At 46.3% G+C, this 22,243-nt stretch overlaps 1 protein-coding gene across 2 annotated transcripts in view; it reads right to left on the bottom strand.

Moving 5' to 3' along the window:
- LOC119402404 (uncharacterized) overlaps window positions 1-22,243 on the bottom strand; it is a 347,414-nt gene that overhangs the window by 60,159 nt on the left and 265,012 nt on the right. The window lies entirely within an intron of this gene.

Here is a 22,243-nt window from a genome sequence, read left to right as displayed (position 1 = left end):
AAGATATGCTGCATTTAAGATTTTATTCAGAGATAAAGTTATCTTCACGAGCAATTTTAGCAGTGACAGAGGCATGCACAGTCAGGCACAAATTGTGCGAAGAATTTGAAACATGAAAAGTTAGCACTTTTATTGCGCGGACCCGTCGCACGAAAGCAATACAACGCGCAAAAATACTTCAAACACACTATATCAGTTCACACAAATAATGTATCCATTAAGACACCTATTTCGTTAACTGAAGAAAAACATGTTTATAGCTAAAGGTCATTCTTGTAAGCGTTACAGAAGAAATGTAACAAAATGCGTTACTCATTACGCCAACAAAAACGGACGCGTTGCCACCTACGTTACCTACTAAAAAAGTTAACGCGGTACCGCTACCGTTATCGAAAAACAAAAAACTACACACGTTCCTACTGCCGTTACTTCGTGATTTTAATCAGTGCGTCTTCGCTGCAGGAAAACATGGTAACAATGTTATAAAACTCATAATCATATTTCACACAAAACGACTAACCGAAACAACTATTTCACTTGAAATACTGATTTAATGAGAATATCTTGCACAAATGTGCCGGTCCTCAGCAATATCATAGTGGCCGATGAAGTTGCAGGTAGAGTTACATGTGATGGCTTATAACTTTGTGGTACGTGGTAAAGCCATTTTTCTCAACGCGTCGTTAAGCACAAAACGAAATTTTATCAACAATGCCCGCAAAAAATCATAACTCAACTCTTAACGAATTTATAGTAATGCTGACGGTGTGCTCTACTAGCAAGACACGTGCTCGAATGTTGTAGCCATAAAGAAATCCTTAAACGGCTTAGTTGGGGTAAAAATGATTGCACACGTATATTGTTACTGTTGAGTAAAGGTTGACTGTGTTCATTGACAGGATGAGAATGAGACACGGCAATCAGACGTAAAGATGGAGTCCTCAGGCCGCACCAGACAACTTCGTCTTCCTCCTCCACATGCCCGGCTCATACCACAGCCCGGCTCATACCGTAGCAATATAATCCCCCCCTTCGCACACCCTTTTTAACCTGTATAGTTTCCGCAAACGTTGCGTGTGTTGCGAATGTGAAGCTGTTCAAGGTCGACCTTGTTCGGTACAAAATTCAATAACCAGAAACGTACGCCCGCAGTTGCAGATAGAAAGAAGCGAATTTCATTTTGATAACAGAGTTGATAAAAAGCTAGAATATTGTAGGGGCAACTTTCTGATAACTAAACTTTTTGTACGATTGAAGCGACAGCTGCATTTCAAAGCTGTCATCGGACAGCTTGTCTCGCTTCCTAATGAATACGTCCACACCTACATACGCTAAATAAGCACTCGACGGACGCATTGGATGTTACTCTTGTGAAAATACACACAAGGGACATTGCCTGGCGGGCCGACAGCAGCCCGCCGCTGCGACAAAAGAACATCAGGGCGAGCTCTGCGAAGGTAGCCCCTATGAGACGAAGGAGGAAGGAAACAGAAAAAAGAGAAGGTAGGGAGGTTAACCAGAAACACTTCCGGTTGGCTACACTACACTGGGGGGTCGGGGAAGGGGAATAGAAAGGCGAGAAATAGAGAGGAGGAAAGAGAAAAAAAGAAAGAGAGAGAGAGAGAGAAGAGATGCAGTGCATTCACTACAGCGTGCGGGATTGCACCACAAGTCAGAGGTGTTCGCATAAGCCCGTCGTTCTCAAAAAACACAAGAGCGCTTTCACTGCTTTGTGGGCCGTCGAGAGATGTGGACGCTGCTGTAGTAGCATCTGCACGGAAATTGGCCGATCATCCAGTCGCCGCAGTGCGTTGGACAGTACTTGTCTCTCCGAGGAAAAACGAGGGCAGTGGCACAGCATGTGTTCGATGCAGGTGTTCGATGTCTTCTTCGGTGCCGCAAACATCACACGCCGCGCTGTCCGTAATTCCGATTAACGTTGTATATGCCTTCGTAAAAGGAACTCCCAACCCAAGGCGATAGAGAAGCGAAGCTTCGCGTCGATGAAGGCCGGATGGAGGTTGGAGTTGCAGTGAAGGGTTCAGTTGATGTAGTCTGGTATGTCTGATGCTTGGTGCGTTCCACTCCGTAAGTGTGAGACTGCGGGCCAGTTGTCGAATCTGCCTTGCAGCGTCTGTCCTTGAAAGCGGAATTGGGACAATGTTTGCTTCCTGATGTGATGCGCGAGCAGCGTGATCGGCGGAATCATTTCCACTGATTCCACAGTGGCCAGGTAACCACTGGAAGTCAATATCGTGGCCTTTTTGAATTACGTGGTGGTGAAGTTTCACGGTTTCATACGTCAACTGTTCGTGGCATCCTCGTCGGAGAACTGACCGCAGGCACTGTAACGCCGGTTTTGAATCAGAAAACACAGCCCATTTACTTGGTCTTTCAGTATCAATAAATTCCAGTGCGCTGCGCAGAGCCGCGAGTTCTGCCGCCGTAGACGTCGTCGCATGTGAAGTTTTAAGACGCAGAGTTATCCCTTGTGATGGTATAACCACCGCACCACCAGAACTGGACGACGTAGTCGAGCCATTCGTATAGATGTGAACGTGGTTACCGTAGTTTTCGAAGAGTAGGAGCAGGCTCAATTGTTTCAGTGCATGTGTCGGTAGGTCTGACTTCTTCCGCACTCCCGGAACCGTTAGGAGAACTCGTGGGCGGCTCAAGCACCATCGAGGGAACACTGGCTTTGACGCAGGTGCGTACCCCGCAGTAAATGACGAGCGATGTTTGCCGACAGTGGCACTATATGTCGTGCGGGGCCTTTCAGCAGCGAGGCTCACCAGATGGTGGGAAGGGGTCCTGGCACAATGCCTGAGGTACGTACGCATTGTCTCGGTGATAATGTGTGCCGTGATTGAGTAGTCTTGCGCGATGGCAATGGTTTCAGCCGTTGACGCGCTGCGGGGTAACCCAAGGCATATATATCTTAAGAGCTTGGGCTTGAATGCTCTGAATCGCGCGCAGGTTAGTCTTGCCGGTGTTCGATATTGCAGGCAAACTGTACCGTAGGAATCCAATAAACAGAACCCTGTACAGTTGTAGCATAGATGGTATCGGCACTCCCCATTTTTTTCCTGCAAGGAATCTGAACATGTGACATATAGCAGTCAGCCGCTTCTTCAAGTAGTTCACGTGTGGAGTCCAAGACAGGTTTCTGTCAATTATGACTCCCAAGAACCTGTGGCTTCTGCTGAATGATATAAGGTCTCCGTTAATTGATATACCATAGGCAGACATTGGCTTCCTCGTGAATGCTACCACTGCACATTTCCCGCAAGACACTTCCAGGCCTTGTTTACGAAGGTAGCAGGACGTCATTGTGGCTGCCTTCTGAAGGCGGGCGCGAAGCTGAAGCCGTGTCACACCTGAAGTCCAAATGCAGATGTCGTCAGCGTAGATAGAAAGCTTTACGGTGCTTGGTAGGCTTTCGACCAGTAAAATGAGGGTTAGATTGAAAAGCGTAGGGCTTAGAACTTCTCCTTGAGGGACTCCTCGGCTACTGTAATACTCAGTTGTCGGGCCATTCTCTGTGGTCACGTAGAACGACCTTCTCTGCAAGTAGCTGCACACCCACATATATACCTTGCCACCAAGACCTACTGTTTTTAATGCACTCAGGATGGCTTCATGAGAGACATTATCATAAGCCCCCTTGACGTCTAGAAACAGAGCAGCACACAGTCTCTTACAGGCCTTATGGTGTTCGACATATGTCACCAGATCAACAACGTTGTCTGTTGCCGATCGGCCGCGCCTGAATCCGGCCATGGTATCTGGATAGATTTCATAGTGCTCCAAGTACCATTCCAGTCGTGTTAGAATCATTCTTTCCATTGTTTTTCCCACGCAACTGGCAAGCGCGATAGGACGGTATGAGGAAATATCCAGCGGCGACTTGCCAGCTTTCAGAAGCGGAATGAGGCGACTTGACTTCCATGCTTGGGGAACTGTACCAGTCTGCCAGGAGTCGTTGTATAGGTGCAGGAGTGCCTTCCGAGCTTCGTCTCCAAGGTTACAAAGAGCACGATATGTAATGCCGTCAGGTCCGGGCGCCGAAGAACGCCTGCACAATGCCAGTGCAGCTTCTAGCTCATCCATAGAAAACGGGCACTCCATGCGGTGATCACGTGAGAGAAATCGGTGGTCGAGCTCCACCGTCCTTGTATCTGTGAAATTTGAGTCGCCGGCAATCCTTCTACAGAAGGATTCTGCGACGTCATTCTCGTTACACTGCAAGTGAAATGCCAGAGATTTAAACGGGTGTCGCTGACCAAAGGTTGTGCGAAGACCACGGACAGTTCTCCATATAAGCGATAAAGGCTTTCGCGGATCCAACGACTCGCAGAAGGATGCCCATCGTCGCGAAGCCAGTTTATTCATGTGACGCTGTATTTTCTTCTGAGTGCGTCGAGCCAGTCTCAAATCATCCTTGCACTTTGTGCGTCTATATCTTCGTTCCGCGCGACGGCGCATTGCACGAAGCTTCTCAAGTTCGATGTCAAAATCGGTGCGTGTGTAACTCGTGTAACTCGTCAAAAGCGAATGCGTGGTGTTCTGCAGGGCATCCTTTATCGCGGCCTCTAGGTTATAGGATGTGCCGTCGCTACAACAGTCTTCCATTATTGTCTTGAATTTCGGCCAATCGGGGCATTGGAGGGCTCTGGAGGACTTGGAGCTGGTCAAACCTTCTATCCTCAGATAAGTTGGAATGTGGTCACTACCCCGCGTTTCCAAATCTGAAAACCAGTGCACTTTTCTCGTGAACGAGCGTGAACCAAGAGTGAGGTCCAGGAAGCTGCTGTAGGCTGATCCACGTAGATATGTAGCGCTTCCATAATTAGAAACACTGTGTTTGTGTTCCGAGGCAAATGACACCAACTTTCTTCCTCTAGAGTTGACCTTTGAGCTTGCCCATAGAAAATGGTGGGCATTAAAATCACCAGTGATCACCCACGGATGTGGAGTCGATGTCAAAATACCGCGTAAGCGCTCGCAATCTAGGCGGCTTCATGGGGATACGTAAGCTCCGAGAATTGTGAAAGTGACCTTATTCTTCTTCACAGTAAGGCAAACATATTGATTCTCTTCGTCAGGTGGGACAGGGTGATGAATATAAGTCAGGTCACGGCGCATGAACACAACAACCTTGCTGCACTCTCCGTGGGTGGAGGACATAAAGCACTCGTAGCCTGACAATCTGACGGAAGCAGACAGATTGGGCTCGCATATCACAATAATGGGGAATCGGTTCGTAAATACAAACTGTCTAAAGTCGGACATGCGCGACTTAAGACCTCTGGCGTTCCACTGAAAGACCGATGCATTCTTGACTTCCTCTCGAAACGATGGTACCTCGAGGGCCGTGGTTTTACCCTAAAGCTGCAAGCACCGGACTCAGGGTGTCCAGCACTTGCAGTGCGCTCTGCGCAGTATGTTGCTCAGTTGTTCATGTTGCTCAGTAGAACGCGCATGGCGCTAATCAGCGACTGCAGCAAGTTTACGACCTGTCGATCTTCAGTCGTCGCATCAGTGGTTCGTTGGGTCGTTGAGGGCGGTGGGGTTCGATGTGACGCCGTAGCAGGTTGAGCTTGTGGAAGCGAGGGCCACTCTTCGGAAGGTGCGACTGCTGTCTCTGCCTTTGATTTCGCAGTGTCCGTCTTCGAGGAGTTCGGTGTTCGTAAGGCAGCCTCTTTGATGGAGGATGACATCTCGCTATCGGCAGAGCAGTCTTTTCGTGATGTTCTTCGGTGTCGACGCCGTCGTCGCCGAAGTGCAGCGGCCGCCTCTCTGTGCGTTGAATTGTCCCGCACCATACGCTTGAGTACCGCGTGCTCGTTCCTCAAGCGCGGGCAATCTTTGGATGAGGCTTCATGAGCGCCATGGCAGTTGGGACACCTTAACACAGTTGCACCGCAGGCGTCTTTTGAATGAGATTCAGCGCACCGCGGGCACACAACATTGTTCCCACAGACACCTCTGACGTGTCCTATCTTGAAGCATTTGTAGCATTACAGTGGCTTCGGCACGTATGGACGGACTGAGTGGCGAACGTGGCCTACTTTGTAGTGATGCAGAACTATCGATGGTACTATCGATACTATCGATAGCTGAGTCACTATCCAACTATCGATGGTGAAAAATACTATCGATAGCGCTATCGAAAGTAAAAATTTTGATGGTACTATCGATAGTATAAAATCAACAGCGCGGACTCACTGCAGAATAAACTTGGTTCCCCGCGCGCGTGGTACATAGTGGAGTCGGAGGAGCATGCTGAAGGGCAAGACAGTTGACATGATTGTGTTCTTCACCAGAGTGCTTTGCTGACACATGATCATAAATCAAACTGTTCAGCTGTAGCGGAAAGGAAGCCTTTACATGTGGTGGGACTGTGCGGCTTGAAATTGATATTGCATTTTATTATTTCAAAATAAAAAAAATATCAATAAGTTAATTGTACGGTGTAACTGGTTGCATTTGTATACGAATTTATTGATGAATATATTCTGCCATTTTCACCGCAGAAATATTTAATTTTTCTGCCAAAAATTGCTCATAAATTAAGCGAAGCTGGTAGTAGGCTATCCCAAATATTTTGGCAATATGGCCGGCCCGCAACAGCGTCGTTATTCACACCACTATCGATAGTATTGTCACGTGGTTGTGACGGTGAAGAATGCTGCAGCAAGGCCGGGAAATACGGAGATTTTATTTGGGCGAACTTGCGCCCAGAAAATCAAAACTCAAAATACAAGCGATACGTACATGCTGCGCACTGATAGCGGCGGGAGTAGTCGTCAGCCGTTCAGTAATCTGATCTTCGGTAAAGCGCGTCGTCTTTTATACATCAGTCATTAAACCTTCCAGCGTCATCGCTGGTGCTCGCGTAAGCTCTCGAATAAACTTGACTATTCGCGTCCGGCGCGTAATCTTAATAGAATGATGTCAAACAATTGTGAAGCTTCTCAAACATTACGGAGCGGTCTGCGTCAAACTTTGCTAACAGACTTTGCGGGTGAAACCCGAATACGTCAAAACAAAGCAATAAACACGCGTGGCAGTAATATCGCTATAGTAATATTAACGATGGTACTGCCGATTGCACTATCGATAGTTTGTTTACACTATCGATAGTTTAAAAAAAAACTGCCGATACTATCGATAGTCAATTTACCGATAGTTCTGCATCACTACTACTTTGACGTGTGAGGGAAGGCTGTCTCCCTCGAACACAAGCCTCAAGCAACGTGAGTTGCCAAGTCTTGTGATGTGCGTGATGAGAGTGCCTTCTGTAGTTGGCTTTATTAATATTGGCAGGTCATCAGGTGGAATGGAAAGATCGACGTCATAAATGACGCCAACAGTACCGTTACAACCTGTAGAGATCATTGATCGAACTTTCACTTTGTCGATTACCGTTATGTTCCGCAGGCTTTGCAGCGCACTACGGTGCAGAACGTCTACGGCAAGGACATTCTTCCGTGCATTTATCCTCACGTCTTTGATCTGATTCGGCGCGGTTTTCTCGAGAAGCACAGAGAGAACTTGCCTATTGAGGAGTCGTAAGTTGGACGTAGGGTCTTCGGGCATGAATAGCATGGTGTGCGGCCAACGTTGTGCTGCAGTCTTCACGGTAGAAACACTTGCCGACGATGTCGTCCGCAGGAGTTTTCTTTTTGTCGTTCGACTCATGACGACCTTGAAGTCATCGTCCGATGACTCGAAGCCCTCCGAGTACAAATCGGTTGCCTCGCTGTCCGTGTCGCTTGGCGCGTTGCCACGTTTCCTGGACGTGGCCCGATGGGACGGTTGCGCGCCAGGCAGATCCTCAGGTGTGTCTTGAAGCATTGCCGCAAGGATGGAGCGGCAGCTCCCAGGATTTGCAGGGAAACAATTGAAAAAACTGGGACAAGGGTACAAGCGTTCTGTGAAAGACGAAGGAGATTTGTGTAAACCTCCCGGGATAATTGGAATTAAAAGTAACCAGTAACAAAACACGTCACGTTACCAAAAAACATTAACATAAGTACATTACCCGTTACAGTTCCGGAATGTTACCGGAATGTTACCTAAATTACCGAAAGAAAGTAACGCACTACCGGTAACGCCGTTACTTGTAGCGCGTTGCCGCCAACGCTTATAGAGATCCAACATTTTTTTCTTCGGTACCGAAATGCCAGTGCCAGTAAATCAAATTTGGCCCCTGCTTTTTCAATGCATTTTCTCGCATTGACGCCGTTGCGACCCAATAAAATTCTCCATACTTGCAAAGTTCGCTCTTCTGATGCCGGAACGTTGCAGCTTCACATAACAAAGTGACGAAGGCGCTGCTGAAGTTTCTGCGATCAACCGGCCTCGCTGGGCGACTATGACTATCCCGTGTGCGTGCGTGCGTGTGCGTGGGTGTGATATCTTTGACCCTTTCTCTCATCCTTTTCTTTCTGTCCGCTTTTACCCGTTCCCTAGTGCAGGGTAGCAAACCGGATATTTATCTTCTGGCTAACCTACCTGCCCTTCACTTAACCTTTCTCTCTCTCTTCAGCCTTGAGAAAATAAATAATTGCCAGTAGCTACCAAGGCGCGTGCTCACGCCGTAACAAGTGATGATCTTACGGGAACCTGATTCTCATGGTTCAAGGTAGCGCCACTTCGCTTTCAGTCTTTCGCTAAGTTTTTTTTTATCGTCGTATCCTGCCCTCTCACACAGGGAGAGTGCACTCCATGCTAGTGCAGACAGGTAGCTAGCCTGCATTGAAAGCCTTATTGGGTTCAGTTCAATATACTTCATTGTGTTCGTAGTCCCTCTGCGTGATATTGATAGAAGCTAGCACATTCAGCTACAACTAAAGCGAATGGCATTGATTGAGTTATTTTTCTATTTGCACCTGACACGTCGCTGCAGAGCATTCCGCTTGAGCTTTGGCGTTGACAAGAACCAATAACATACCTTGTATGAATTACCGATTCGGCTGTGAATGCAGGCGGCATCGTGAGACTGCTTATAGGATTACGTTACTAGTTAAGGCAGTTTAAGTAGGAGTTGTTTTATAGTATAGTTGATAAAAGTGCACATTACACTCTTAGAACAAAGGGAGTGCCCCGACGCCCTTTGCGAGAGTTTTGGCTTGTCCCGCTGGGCACTCCCTTTTCCGGGGTGAAATTCAACGCCACCTCATGGAGTACAGTACGCCGTCTGCGATAGAGTGGAAGCACTCCTCTGAGGGAGTTAAGCTATCACGTTGAAACAGCTTTGAAATAAAGTTAATCGACCAAAGAAAATGGCATTCATATGCGCACACATTCACGCAACCAAAACACGTAGAGCGCTCGCAACCAAAACGCATACATTAGAGGATTTTAGTCTGTCTGGCACACCGCTATACGCAAACTGCTTTACGTGTACCGGAATACAGGGTGTGAACTGCGCATGCACAAGGCCGGTAAACATGGCCGCACCGCCGAACGCGATTGCCGTCCACCTCGAATCTATCAAGTGGCCGTCGCACGCTGTGTCGCTCGTTATCTCCGAACTGATGATTTTATTTGCTTTAGGTTCTAGTGATGCAGAACTATCGGTACATTGACTATCGATAGCATCGATAGTCTTTTTGAAGCTATCGATGGTGTAAACAAAGTATCCATAGTGCTACTATCGACAAACATCGATAGTGCAATTGGTAGTACCATCGTTAATATTACTATAGCGATATTACTGTCACGCGTGTTTATTGCATTGTTTTCACGTATTCGGGTTTCACCCACAAAGACTGTTAGCAACGTTTGACGCAGACCGCGCCGTAATACTTGAGAAGCTTCACAATTGAGATAATTCTGTCAAGATTACGCGCCGACCGCGAATAGTCAAATTTATTCGAGAGTTTACGCGAGCACCAGCGATAACACTGGAAGGTTTGATGATTGATGTATAAAGGACGACGCGTTCTACTGATGATCACATTACTCAACGGCTGACGACTGCTCCCGCCGCTGTCAGTGCGCAGCACGTATCGCTTGTATTTTGAGTTTTGATTTTCTGGGCACAAGTTCGCCCAAATAAAGAGCTCCGTATTTTCCAGTCTTGCTGCAGCATTCTTCACCGTCACAACTACGTGACAATGCTATCGATAGTGGTGTGAATAATGATGCGGTTGCTGGCCGGCCATATTGCTAAAATATTTGGGATAGCCTACTACCAGCCTCGCTTAATTTATGAGCAATTTTTGGCAGAGAAATTATTTATTTCGGCAGTGAAATGGTGGAATATATCCATCAATAATTTCGTATACCAAAGCAACCGGTTGTTACACCTTACAATTATTTTTCTTGCTATTTTTTATTTGAAATCATAAAGTGCAATATCAATTTGAAGCCGCGCAGTCCCACCACATGTAAAGGCTTCCTTTCCGCTACAGCTGAACAGTTTGACTTTATGATCATGTGTCAGCAAAGCACTCTGGTGAAGAACACAAGCACGTCAACTTTCTTGCCCTTCAGCCTGGTCCTCCGGCTCCACTATGTACTAGTTTATTCCACTAATTTATTCTGCAGTGAGTCGACGCTGTTGATTATATACTATCGATAGTACCATCGAATTTTTTACTATCGATAGCGCTATCGATAGTATTTTTCACCATCGATAGTTCGATAGTGACTCAGCTATCGATAGTATCGATAGTACCATCGGTAGTTCGGCATCACTATTAGTTAGGTTCACGTCCTTAAGCTTCAACAGCAAGGTATTCGTCTCGATTCGGCACCTTTTTCGAGAGCCATACTCAAATAATCAATGATGTGGGCTTAGCGAGTAACAATCCCGAAACCTCGGACGTCATACATTATGTGTTTGTTGTTTTTATCCTCCATAGCTGGCGCAACTTCATGTGGCGGCAGCTATGGCACACGGTATCCGGTAATGCGCTACGCCTTCGCTTTACCGGAATACCGGACAGACTAAAATTCTCTATTAAAACAGAACCGTCCCGCTCTCTTAAGGAGAGATGTGAGCGCAGGTGCGATGTCAGTGAGCGTTTCGCTACACTGTTAGTCAAATACTCGCTGGAATCCACGCCTGCAGGCAGGAGATCCGTTCAATCTAAAAAGACAGGGCGTGCAAACACGGACACAAGAAAGAAGTCAGGACACAACAAACGCCGACTAACAACTGAAGAGACGCACAACGGCTGAAAAGAAAGAAGGCACGAAAACTTATCAGCGCATGCCCATGCAACATGCGAACCTATCAATCCGGCACGAGTAGCGGTCTACGTGAAAGATAACTGTTAAGGCATATCATTTCATCTTTATGCAAGTTAATCGACGGTTGGCTCACGCATGCGCTACCACTAATCTCGATATGCCATGCTTCAATCATCAGGCGCGTTTCTTCATTTCTATGCCGGTACAACACTGTGCATTCATCAAATTTTGGCGTGCACTTACAATCTCGACAATGTAAAGATAGATTAGAAGGTGAGCCTCCTGTTAGCGATCTCTTATGTTCCAGCAATCTCTGGTTGATGCATCGGCCCGTCTGTCCTACGTAGAAGCGGCCGCAGCTGAAAGGGATCTTATACACCACACTCGTACGGCAATCAGTGAATTTGTTGGTGTGTTTTACTAAACAAATATCGGTCCGCTTCTTGTCTTTTACTCCCTCATTCTTCCTCTGCACAGCGGCACAAATCTTACCTAGCTTATTGGCAGCCGTGAAAACAACATTAACGCCGTATCTAGTTCCTACTTTCTTTAGCCTGTGAGATACGCGATGAATGTACGGTATACCTACGACACGTTTCTTCCTATCGCTTTCTGCAACCATGCTCGGGCTTAACACAATAGACTCCTTTAAACGTTCAGCGACCGTGGCCACTGCATCACGAGGATACCCTACATCTAAAAGACGTGTAACCTGTGCGTTAAAGCTATCACTCATTTTGTGCTCACACAACTTGGTGAGGGCTGACTTAAGGCAAGACATGGTGATGCCGTTTTTTACAACCTTCGAGTGCTTCGACGAAAAATTTAACAGCGGTTTTGAAGATCTAGAATACTGCCAGCACACGTGGTTCTTCTGGAACGTTAAGGAAATGTCTAGAAATTATATTCCATTATTCTGAGGGACCTCTTTAGTAAAGCTCAGCCCTCCTCCATTTAATTCAAATTTTTCGCTCACGGAAGTTACCACCTTTTCAAAGTCCTCACCACTACAAAAAATCAAGTAATCGTCCACATAACGAAAAACCTTAATAACCGAATTACCTAAGGCGCCTTCCAAAAGACTGTCAGTCTTGCTAAGGTATAAATCACTAAGAACCGGAGCAACCTTAGAACCAATACATATCCCTGATTTCTGCACATAAACGCCTTCCTTCCAACCTACCAGCGTCGACTTTAAATACATGGATAGGATTTCTAGAAATGCCCCGGTAGAAACACCACATTTTTCGGTGAAAACCGTCTGGTGCACTTGTTCGTTAATACATTCATTAGCACTTCTTTCTTCTTCTTAAGCCTGCTTTTTTTTCAGCCGTTGTGCGTCTCTTCAGTTGTTAGTCGGCGTTTGTGGTGTCCCGACTTCTTTCTTGTGTCCGTGTTTGCACGCCCTGTCTTTTTAGAATGAATACTTACCAACTAGCTCAGCTCTCTGTTATTCTAAGATCCGTTCAAATTACGGCCGCTGCTAGTCAATTCGTTATGCGACTCTGTAGGCGGCTCCCAGAGAAAGCAACACTTTGGCTATTGAGCATGCTCCAAAAATACGAATTTCAAACGTAGAAAACTAATAGCCTTGACGCGGCTTCTGCAGAATTTCCGTTTATATTTTTCCTGGCTAGGTACGGCCTGCAGCGCCTACGTGTGGCGTCATGTCAATGGGCGGCCCTAAAGCGGCTTCGAAAAAAAAATTGGCACTCGAACAGCGTTCCACGGAATTATTTCTGTAATATTTATCTCTAGGAATAATGAGAAAATGGACATCAACGTAAACACGCACATACGACAACGCGTACAAATCGCACACAACACAGGAATCGAACTCATGACCACAAGTACCGAAAGCAGACACTCTAACCACTACGCCACAGAGCCACCGCATGCTTCGTTGACTATTCACGGCCTTATACATTTACAAAGTGGTTTGCAACGAGAGGGCGGAGCTTGCTACTTCTTTTTAACACGAAAGTGTTTTATGCCGGGGTCCACCAAGTACATCCGTCACGGATATGACGTTGATAAAATGGACGCCAACGGGTGAGAAAGAAAAAAAACAAGGTAAAGATACCCCGCTGGGAATCGAACCCACGACGTTGCGGCTTCGACGGCAAGCGCCCGACGCCCTAACGACTAAGCTAACTCGGAAGATGCCAGACACGGCGCGAACGCGCCTTATATCTTTCACACATTCTCTTTCGCGGCGGGCGGAGCGGTGCGGTGCCGCCGTCTGTGGGATGTGAACAGAAGTAATGCTTCACGATCGACACTTACTAGCGCTTACTCCGAGATTGCGCGCGATATCGGAGGTCATGGTTAAAGCGTCTCGATACCAGCGAGGTAGACTGGCCGCGCTGGCGTCTGGCGTCGCCGAGGCACCCTTGACGCAGTTACGTTTCTTGCCTTTGGCTTCGTGTTAGTGTGCGTCGGCTCATCGGACTAGTGCAGCTTCCACGTGCACAAACGGGATTTGTCCGCCGCCGACTGCTTCAATTGCGAGGGCACCGACTAACAAAACTGCTGCAATATGCGTTGCAGAAAGGACGCGATTTCGACGGGCGAATGTCGTGCCTTGGTGGAGCAAGAGCAGCGCCTGCGAGACAGAGGCCAGCGGGACGCACGCGTTTGCGGCTCAGGTTACGAACCTCTACCTCCAGCGTTGCTGAAGCGCAGTGTGTGTTATGTATGCATGAGAACAGGCGTCGGCTACCCATTACTAAAAAGCGCACACCGTGCCGTTTCTCTCCTTAATTAAAGATGCTTTGAAAAAGTGCACAGCGGGTACGAGTGTTGATTATGAGCTTGTTGTTATCATCCTTACGCCGGATTCACGATTCGCTGTGTCCAAATATATGTTCACACCGTCAGCTACCACAACGGTTTAATCATGATCATGGGCGTTAGTCGTCGCGATAGAGACATGCTGTCAACATGGGTGCATCCACGTCAAACGGTGCTATAGCTGCCACACACGAATAAACATTGCACAAGCTCTCATATATCACTACACAATAAGCACTACTTCTGTGAAGACACGTTTCACTTTCGTGTTATACCGATTCCTATGACGGAGGGATCAGCCATGTCTTTTTTGCATCACCGGCGTGTGTTTGCGCATGGATTAGTTTAGTAATTTGTTAGCGCGGCGCCATGAACTCGCGAAGGCCACCGTTAGCACCTACAGCTCCGACTTCCATTCGTCGTTTGCAGTGCCGCAAGAGAAATGATAAACGTGTGTTTTTTGTCTGTTCACCATACATCGTGGATGTCTCGCTCGCCCAAAAAATTGCTGATACCGGCGTGACAAGTACCTTTAGGTAGCGAAACTCACGTATGTGTATTCTACGAGCGTGTGCTGTTGGAGCAGTTTTGGTTATTTTTGCCGCGAGCTGCAAGTGTCTGCAGTGTGTTCTCAGCTGTGCGAAGACCACCATCTGTCGTATATTCTTGTCACATACGTCGATGTCAGAGTTCCAAGGGCATTTCAGCGTGCACCTATACAAGCATGTGCATTTATTGCGCCTGTAGGTACTGTTGCGAGCTGCACGCAGGGTCAGTGGCACCTCTGAGCAGTTAGACGAATATTTGCGTGTTGAGCACTTACGCGCGCTGAGACACGACATACAGTGCTTCTGAATTATTCATAGTCAGTATTTAATTGGTTTTATACTCTGAGACTAGCTACCCCTTTACTAAATAACCTCTACTCTTCCGAATCACGCCGCCGTTAAAATGGATGTCGAAGGCGTCCACGAAGGTTAAGCACGATGCCCATTAATTCGCGAGTGACATGTCTCCCTTAAAATAGAAAAGATAATACTTTTGCACTTCTGTATTGCGAACGTCCGCGTGTAGTTCGCACTACTCCTGAAGAGATTGAGCAGTACCTATTAAAAAATGGCATTATTGTATGCCTCAGTGAAACAGCTGTTCTTCAGAAAATAAGGTTTCATTTTAATTGGTAGGATATTTTTGTCACGGCAGGACACAACTTGACATTTTCGTTATTCAAGATTACACATAGCAGGAACATGAGTGCAGCAGATAAATAAAAACTGAAAAAAGTGGGTGCCATGTGCACTCAGTCTACTACCTGGTGTACCTGTAGTAATGTCCAAATCTATTTTACAAATTATGCGACCATTGATAAGTGATCAACCCATCAATGTTCGATCACAGTTTATCTGTTTCCGTTTACTGCCTGTCGCTTATTTGCACGATGTTTTGCAAGAATCATCGGTTCAACCCATCTGGTAGAACAAAAGCATTATCTGAAGTATACAGTGGTTCTCAAGGGGGGGTCAGCGAAGCCATTTCTGGGGTCCGCGAAACGAATCTTCAAACAAAAAACAAAATACGCCTTTTTTGAAGAAACAATAGGCCCAATGACAGCGGCCCCTTCCGATGTTTCTCTATGTTTCGCCGCATAACGGTTTTGCGTTGCGGCGGAGCTGACTTATGCTTTGCTTCTCCATGAGATGGCTGTAAAGCTTTTACTGCCATTTTCTACGACATGTGCTTTTCCAGGCTTGCGTACTTGAAGAGAGAGCGCAGGAAGAAACAGCTGAAAAGTGGCGGCAGACCGCACAACTTATTAACACATACACAATGCAACTTGAGCACTAATTCACAGCAGTAAAACAATATGAAAGTATAGTTCTAAAATTCATCGCAAAGCACAACACATACACTTCGCAATGCCAGCATGCAAGTACAATCCAAGGAGATGGCATGCACAGCAGTGGCGTAGCCAGAGTGGGCACACCACCGCCCTCCACCCTCTGAATTTTTTTTTTCTGTGGCATACAGAGCCCAAAACGGCACTTGACCGCATCTGCTTAACCGCCCCCCACTTCAAATTCCTGCCTATGTCCCTGATGCACAGAGAACTTGGTGTCCGCTTACGCATGACGGCAACTCGATAAGTCAATAAGGGCTTGCAACACTTCTGGGAATGTGGCTGTGCAATAGGCATGTTGGTGTACCATTTTTCTTTATATTGCAATAGTATGCCCTCAGGCATGAAAACATGTTACACATGATTGTGCAGTTCACTTTTTTGTATAAAGACGTGTGGTGTCGACCATGGATCCACCTGCCAAGGTTAGTAAACACAGTCGCCTTTATTCACATATTTTTAAGAAATAATGTAAATTTATAAAGTTAAGCTTGGGAACATGGCATTACTACACAACCCTATTCACCCGTATTATTATGCATAAGTAGTAGACCAATGGTTACAATATTTACAGGCCAGCTAGTGCTCGGAGTTAGGCAATAACATGCTTTGAATTAAAAAGTGCCTATCAATACTGATGGTGGCTTGGCACATTAGAGCCAAGGACTGGACCTGCCATGAGGTTGAAGAAAAATTGAACAGGCAATAAATAACAGCTGTAAAACAGTCAGGAATCACGGCCATATCTGGCATTTTCGTAAGGGTACATTCACCATATTTTCAAGCCATGCAAAATTTTGAAATGTACACTGTTATTCGAAAGTTTGGACTCAGCACCGTGCATAACACAGTGCAGCAGCCCAAGTGCTGACAATCCTAAATACTGAGAGATGTACAAGATCATCAGTATAGGGAGCTTGCGCGAACGGCGGCGACGCTATGCACTCTGGGTAGGCAGCCATTTTTTTGTCAGAGGCGACCGCGGAGTGCAGTGGCGCAGTCGTGTTTGCGAGCGTTGGCGTAGCTTGCAGGTGTGATCAAGTGCGAGCGCGACGCAAATTTAACTCCGAGAGCCTGGTGCATGGTGTCAGCTACACTGGAAGACTGCACCGCAACGCTGTGCCAAAAGGACCGCGAGCGGTACGAAGAAAAGACGAGACTCTGCGGGCTGGACCTATTCACGCTTCCTGCGGACGACCGTGTAAGCGATGTCGACTTGTGGCCGCGCGTCGACATCTCCGATATTCAAGAATGTCTCGTTTTGAGGACGAGTTTTATTACAGGGGAAAAGCTGAAGTCGAGAAAGGCCCTCGAGGGCCACAACTTTGTTACGAGTGGCTGGGAGCCGTGGGCGAAGAAAGTCACCTCCGAAACCGTGACCTCGTCACTCAAGTAAGACGTGTTAATTATTTGACTTTTCCATAGATGCTGATATTTATTTCTTTGCGCTGACTTGCGTCGGCTTTACGACATATCCGTATTAACCCTTACTCACCAAGAGCTTTTGGAGAGGTGCCGTCAAATTTACGCTACACTTGGCGTAAATGAGAAAGCTCAGAGGAGCATCGACGGAAGAACAAGGAAGCAAGACATGAGCGTAAAATGATACGCTTCTCGAACTGGCCGAATCACAGCTTTAGCACCTACGGAAAAGTCAAATAATTAACATGTCTTACTGAGTGACGACGATCACGGTGTCGGAGGCGACTTTCTTCGCCCTCGGCTCCCAGCCACTCGTAACAAAGTTGTGGCCCTCGAGGGCCTTTCTCGACTGCAGCTTTTCCCTGTAATAAAGCTCGTCCTCAAAACGAGAAATTCGTGAATATCGGAGATGTCGACGCACGGCCACAAGTCGACATCGCTTGCACAGTCGTCTACAGGAAGCGTGAATGGGTCCAGCCCGCAGAGTCTCGTCTTTTCTTCGTACCGCTCGCGGTCTTTTTGGCACAGCGTTGCGGTGCAGTCTTCCAGTGTAGCTGACACCATGCACGACGCTCCTCTGAGTTAAATTTGCGTCGCGCTCGCACTTGATCACACCTGCAAGCTACGCCAACGCTCGCAAACACGACTGCGCCTCTGCACTCCGCGGTCACCTCTGACAAAAAAATGGCCACCTACCCAGAGTGCATAGCGTCTCCACCGTTCGTGCAAGCTCCCTATAGTATACTGTAAGGCACAGGAATGCTCGCAGAAGAGACCGTCTTGTAGACAAACAGGTGGGTCAGAACTGTTGCTGCTTTGCCAAAAGTGTTCAGTCCTCCCGAAAAAGATTTCAAGTAAGGAAGTCCATTAAGCTTTCTGCATCCATACAAAATATCAACTTGACTTCTCTTACTGCAAAGTTTTCTAAAAAGACAAAAATACGAAATTAAGAAGCCGCCAAGTATTTTCTTGTGAGATATGCAATGAGTGTGCAGCACACTTTTATTCTTGTAATATCTAGAAAGACGCAGCTTTATGACACAAAGATGGGGCTCACTTGCTTGTCTATGTTTTGCTGCCATGGTTTTATACGCGTAGCAAAAGCACAAGGTACAATAGCTAGTGTGCAGTGTTGCTTATTGTTTCGTGAAGGCAACTTCTATTAGAAAAATAATTCACTTATCCTCAGAATTGACTTCAAGTTCTCCCAAATATATTATTTAAAATCCTAGGCTAGACGGGACAAAATAGACATATATACTTATGAGGCATGCCACAGTGGACAGCTTCGATTTTTTAATTTACATTTAAATATAAAACTCTGCTTATGCCAAAGCAGCATCTAGACGTTGTCTTTCTCACTGCACATCGGACTAAACCAGCGGGGTACATAACACCTGCCTATAAAGCACTGCACCATCCTCCTTCAGCCAACTATGAAATGCGTGCGCATTGAAAATGTTGTATGCTGCTTACTGCTTGCTATTACCTGAAATGTCACCTAGCCCACACAAACAAGGCAAGCAATTAATATAACTATCATGTGTAAATGTATGTAAAATTTTTCCTAACAGTGATAGCTCAAATCACGAGGCGCATGCAGCCCATCCTGTGTACTGTTCCCCTCTGTTCAGCACATTTACTTATTTGGAAAGTCTAGAAACTCTCAACAAGCTGGTTCAACCTTGTGATTTCAAGATAGAAATCAGAGCATGAGGCAGTGCATTACCATTCAAATTGACTTTCTTGAGACAAGGTTTTCAATAAGCACAATAGCCAAAAATACCTGCCAATGTGAAATAAAACTTCACCTAAATTTCTTAGTTCAGGGCTAACGCCTCATTTCAAGCAGTCACAACCATAGGTCGGCAAACTCACTCAGACTGATATCAAGACTTGAGTCTGAGTGAGTCCTGGTGAGTAAAGTTATTGTGAGTCTGAGTCCGAGTGAGTTCGGTTCAGAGAAATTATGGTGAGTCTGAGTGAGTCCGGTTGAGGAAAATTTTGGTGAGTCTGAGTCTGGGTGAGCCCTTAGGGCAAAATATATTGCATGAGTGAGTTGGAGTGAGCGCCACATTTTTTGCAGGCCTATGGTCCTATATAGTCAACTTCAGCATTACTATCGCTCACATTTATACTCATGCATACTCCCACCTACTTCAACGCGCTACCGTTCATACATCAGCTCTATATTTTAGGAGTGTGGTTTGCTGGGCCAGCTGGTACATGATGAGTGGTGAAGTGTTCTAGCAATTTCAAACACGAGCACAAGAAAGGAAACGCACAGGACAACGCTGGACTTACAACTGAAGTTTATCAAAAAAACGGTTTTCCCTAGGACGCCACCACGCATTCGTAAAAAGCACCATCATGTCAACATACCATCTAGCACCCCATTTTGAGAGTGTCTCGATTGTGGGGAGGGAACGCAATAGACTGGAAAGAAAAATATGCGAAGTTTTCCACATCAAGAAGTTGGGCGCTGAATTATGTGTCAGCGAACCTTCGGTGCTGATAAATGATAAAGAATTTCATTACCTTGAGAATCTATAATTTCCATGTAGCACACGTGTTAAGGTCCTGTTAAGATAAAGAAAAACGGGGGTTGGGCTGCGTGCTAGATAGTATGTTGACATGATGGTGCTTTTTACGCATGCGTGGTGGCGTACTAGGGAAAACCGTTTTTTTAATAAACTTCAGTTGTAAGTCCCGCATTGTCCTGTGCGTTTCCTTTCTTGTGCTCGTGTTTGGAATTGCTGGAACCCTTCACCACTCAGCTCTTTATTTATTGCTCAGAGGCACGATTTGCGCAATTTTTTCACGGGAAATTATTGATAAAATATGTCGTGTGAGCCATATCTCTTTCAATGAAAAGGTCTTTTTGAATTGCAAACTCTGATAGCTCGTGTTTGAAGGTACGTGATCAAAACGTGCTAAGCAGAGCACCGATTATGCGAGATATTTGTTTTAAAGAGCATTGACACTATGGTAGAAAGAGCTATTTATAGGCTAACGGACTCATGAGTTGACTCACTCAGTCTCAAATTGAGCCGTGAGTGTGAGTGAGACCAAGTGAATTATATCTTGGTGAGTCTGAGTCCGAGTGAGTCCGGTTGAGAAAAATTATATCGAGTCTGAGACCTAGTGAGTCTGGACGAGGAATAGTTTGGTGAGTCTGAGTCCGAGTAAGCCATAAGGGCAAGATATGTTGAGTGAGCTCCATGTTTTTTGCCGACCTATGGTCACAACAAGACTAACATTTGTGTCGCAAATTTGTGAACGAATTTGCAACTACCGAACATAAAAATAAAGTTAAACACCATAATAACAATGCGCTGGTGAGCTTCAATGTACTTCGATGTATATGCCACTTTATTGTTAAGGTAATGCATCACAATACTGACCATCTGAAGCAAAACGGAAAGGTGACCTAGTTGGCGGGTAATAGGTGAGGTTCAAGTTTAGGTATATATTTTCTGCTGAAGCAATAAAGAAGGTAGAAACAAGCGGAAAGACAGAGAGGTTAGCCAGTTCTTAGACCGGCTGGCTGCCCTGTCTGAACTGAAGCAGTAAAGCTTTCAGTTGTGAGTAAGCGCTCGTGTTGAACACTTTCTTGTCCTTGTCTTCTTAGCACTGCCGTTATATAAGTACTGACCATTTCGCCAGGAACAATATGAATCCCTCACAATACAGTCAATGTCATGCTACAGGTGTCTATTATCGAGGCACTCTACTGTAAAATCAATATAGTGTTATAGGGGTGGCAGAGTGCAGGTGGAGATTCTGCATACTGTATCGGATGACTGAGATAAGAGCTACCATGAAATTGGACTCAAATTAGTGGTACCCTCAAGGTTTCTCATGTATCAATGACTTGCTTCATTAGGCGCTCGTATGCACTGCACAATTCAGAAATGGGTTCTATTTGATCACACTTTCCTAACGAGAGTGCTGCTACCAACCCAGGTTCTGTGAGGCATCCAGATCAGCTTCAAGAGTTGTTATCAAGCTGCTGGTATCCACAGCTGCATAGTGTTGCATGTGCAATCTTGAGCACCATCTGCAAAGTAAAAAAAAATTGTACAGGTTTTTTGCAGTGACTCACGATTTCATGCTGCACTAAACAGCTGTAAACACACCAATACCTAATTCAGATAACTGGCATAAATTCAGTTTGACGTCCATGCATGAAACTATCTATTAACTATAAATTTATTCTCCTAACGCACTCGAACACCAAGAACTAATTCAGTACATAATACAAAACTGGCAGTGTAGATAAAGCGTTTTTTATTACTCTGGGAAAACAGATTCCATAGCTGTAAGATTTTTGTCTGCTGCTCCCGTTTGATGTTAGCATTGAAAGCGTTGCTGCGCTTCTTACCCAAAGTGACCTTAGACACAGACGTTAGGAGGCGTCATACTCTTTCCTGTTTTGTTCTTTTAGATGTGAAGCATCTTATGGCGGAGTTCAATCCGGTGGTGGTGGTGGTGTGCGGCGTGACCACCCTTACTGCGCATGCGCAAACCTTCTCCACTTCCCCTCTCCATTCCCTCTCTCCCCTTTCCCTCTCCACATCACCTCTACCCTTCCCTTTCCCCCTCTCATTTCTCTTTCCCACCCCTCTCCACTCCTCCTCTCCACTCCTCATTCCCCTCCAATCTCTCCACCCCTCCCCTTTCCCCATCTCCTCTCTTATCCCCTTTCCCCTTCTCCCCTCCCCTTACCCCTCCCCCTTTCCATCCACTCCCCTTTCCCTTTCCCATCCCCCTTTCCCATTCCCCTCCCCTCCCCGCTTCCCCTCTCCCCTTTCCCCCTCTCCCCTCCACCTCTGAAATGCGGGCTCTACATGCCCAAACACTGCTTCGCATCGTATCATGGTCCCCTTTAGCGGGAGATGGTGTGATTCTTTCTGTAAAGTT

This window comes from Rhipicephalus sanguineus, chromosome 8 (genome assembly GCF_013339695.2).
Source record: "Rhipicephalus sanguineus isolate Rsan-2018 chromosome 8, BIME_Rsan_1.4, whole genome shotgun sequence".
NCBI classification, from domain to species: domain Eukaryota; kingdom Metazoa; phylum Arthropoda; class Arachnida; order Ixodida; family Ixodidae; genus Rhipicephalus; species Rhipicephalus sanguineus.
The sequence above is the reverse complement of the archived record's forward strand: the minus strand, read 5'-3'. Positions and strand labels throughout refer to the sequence as shown.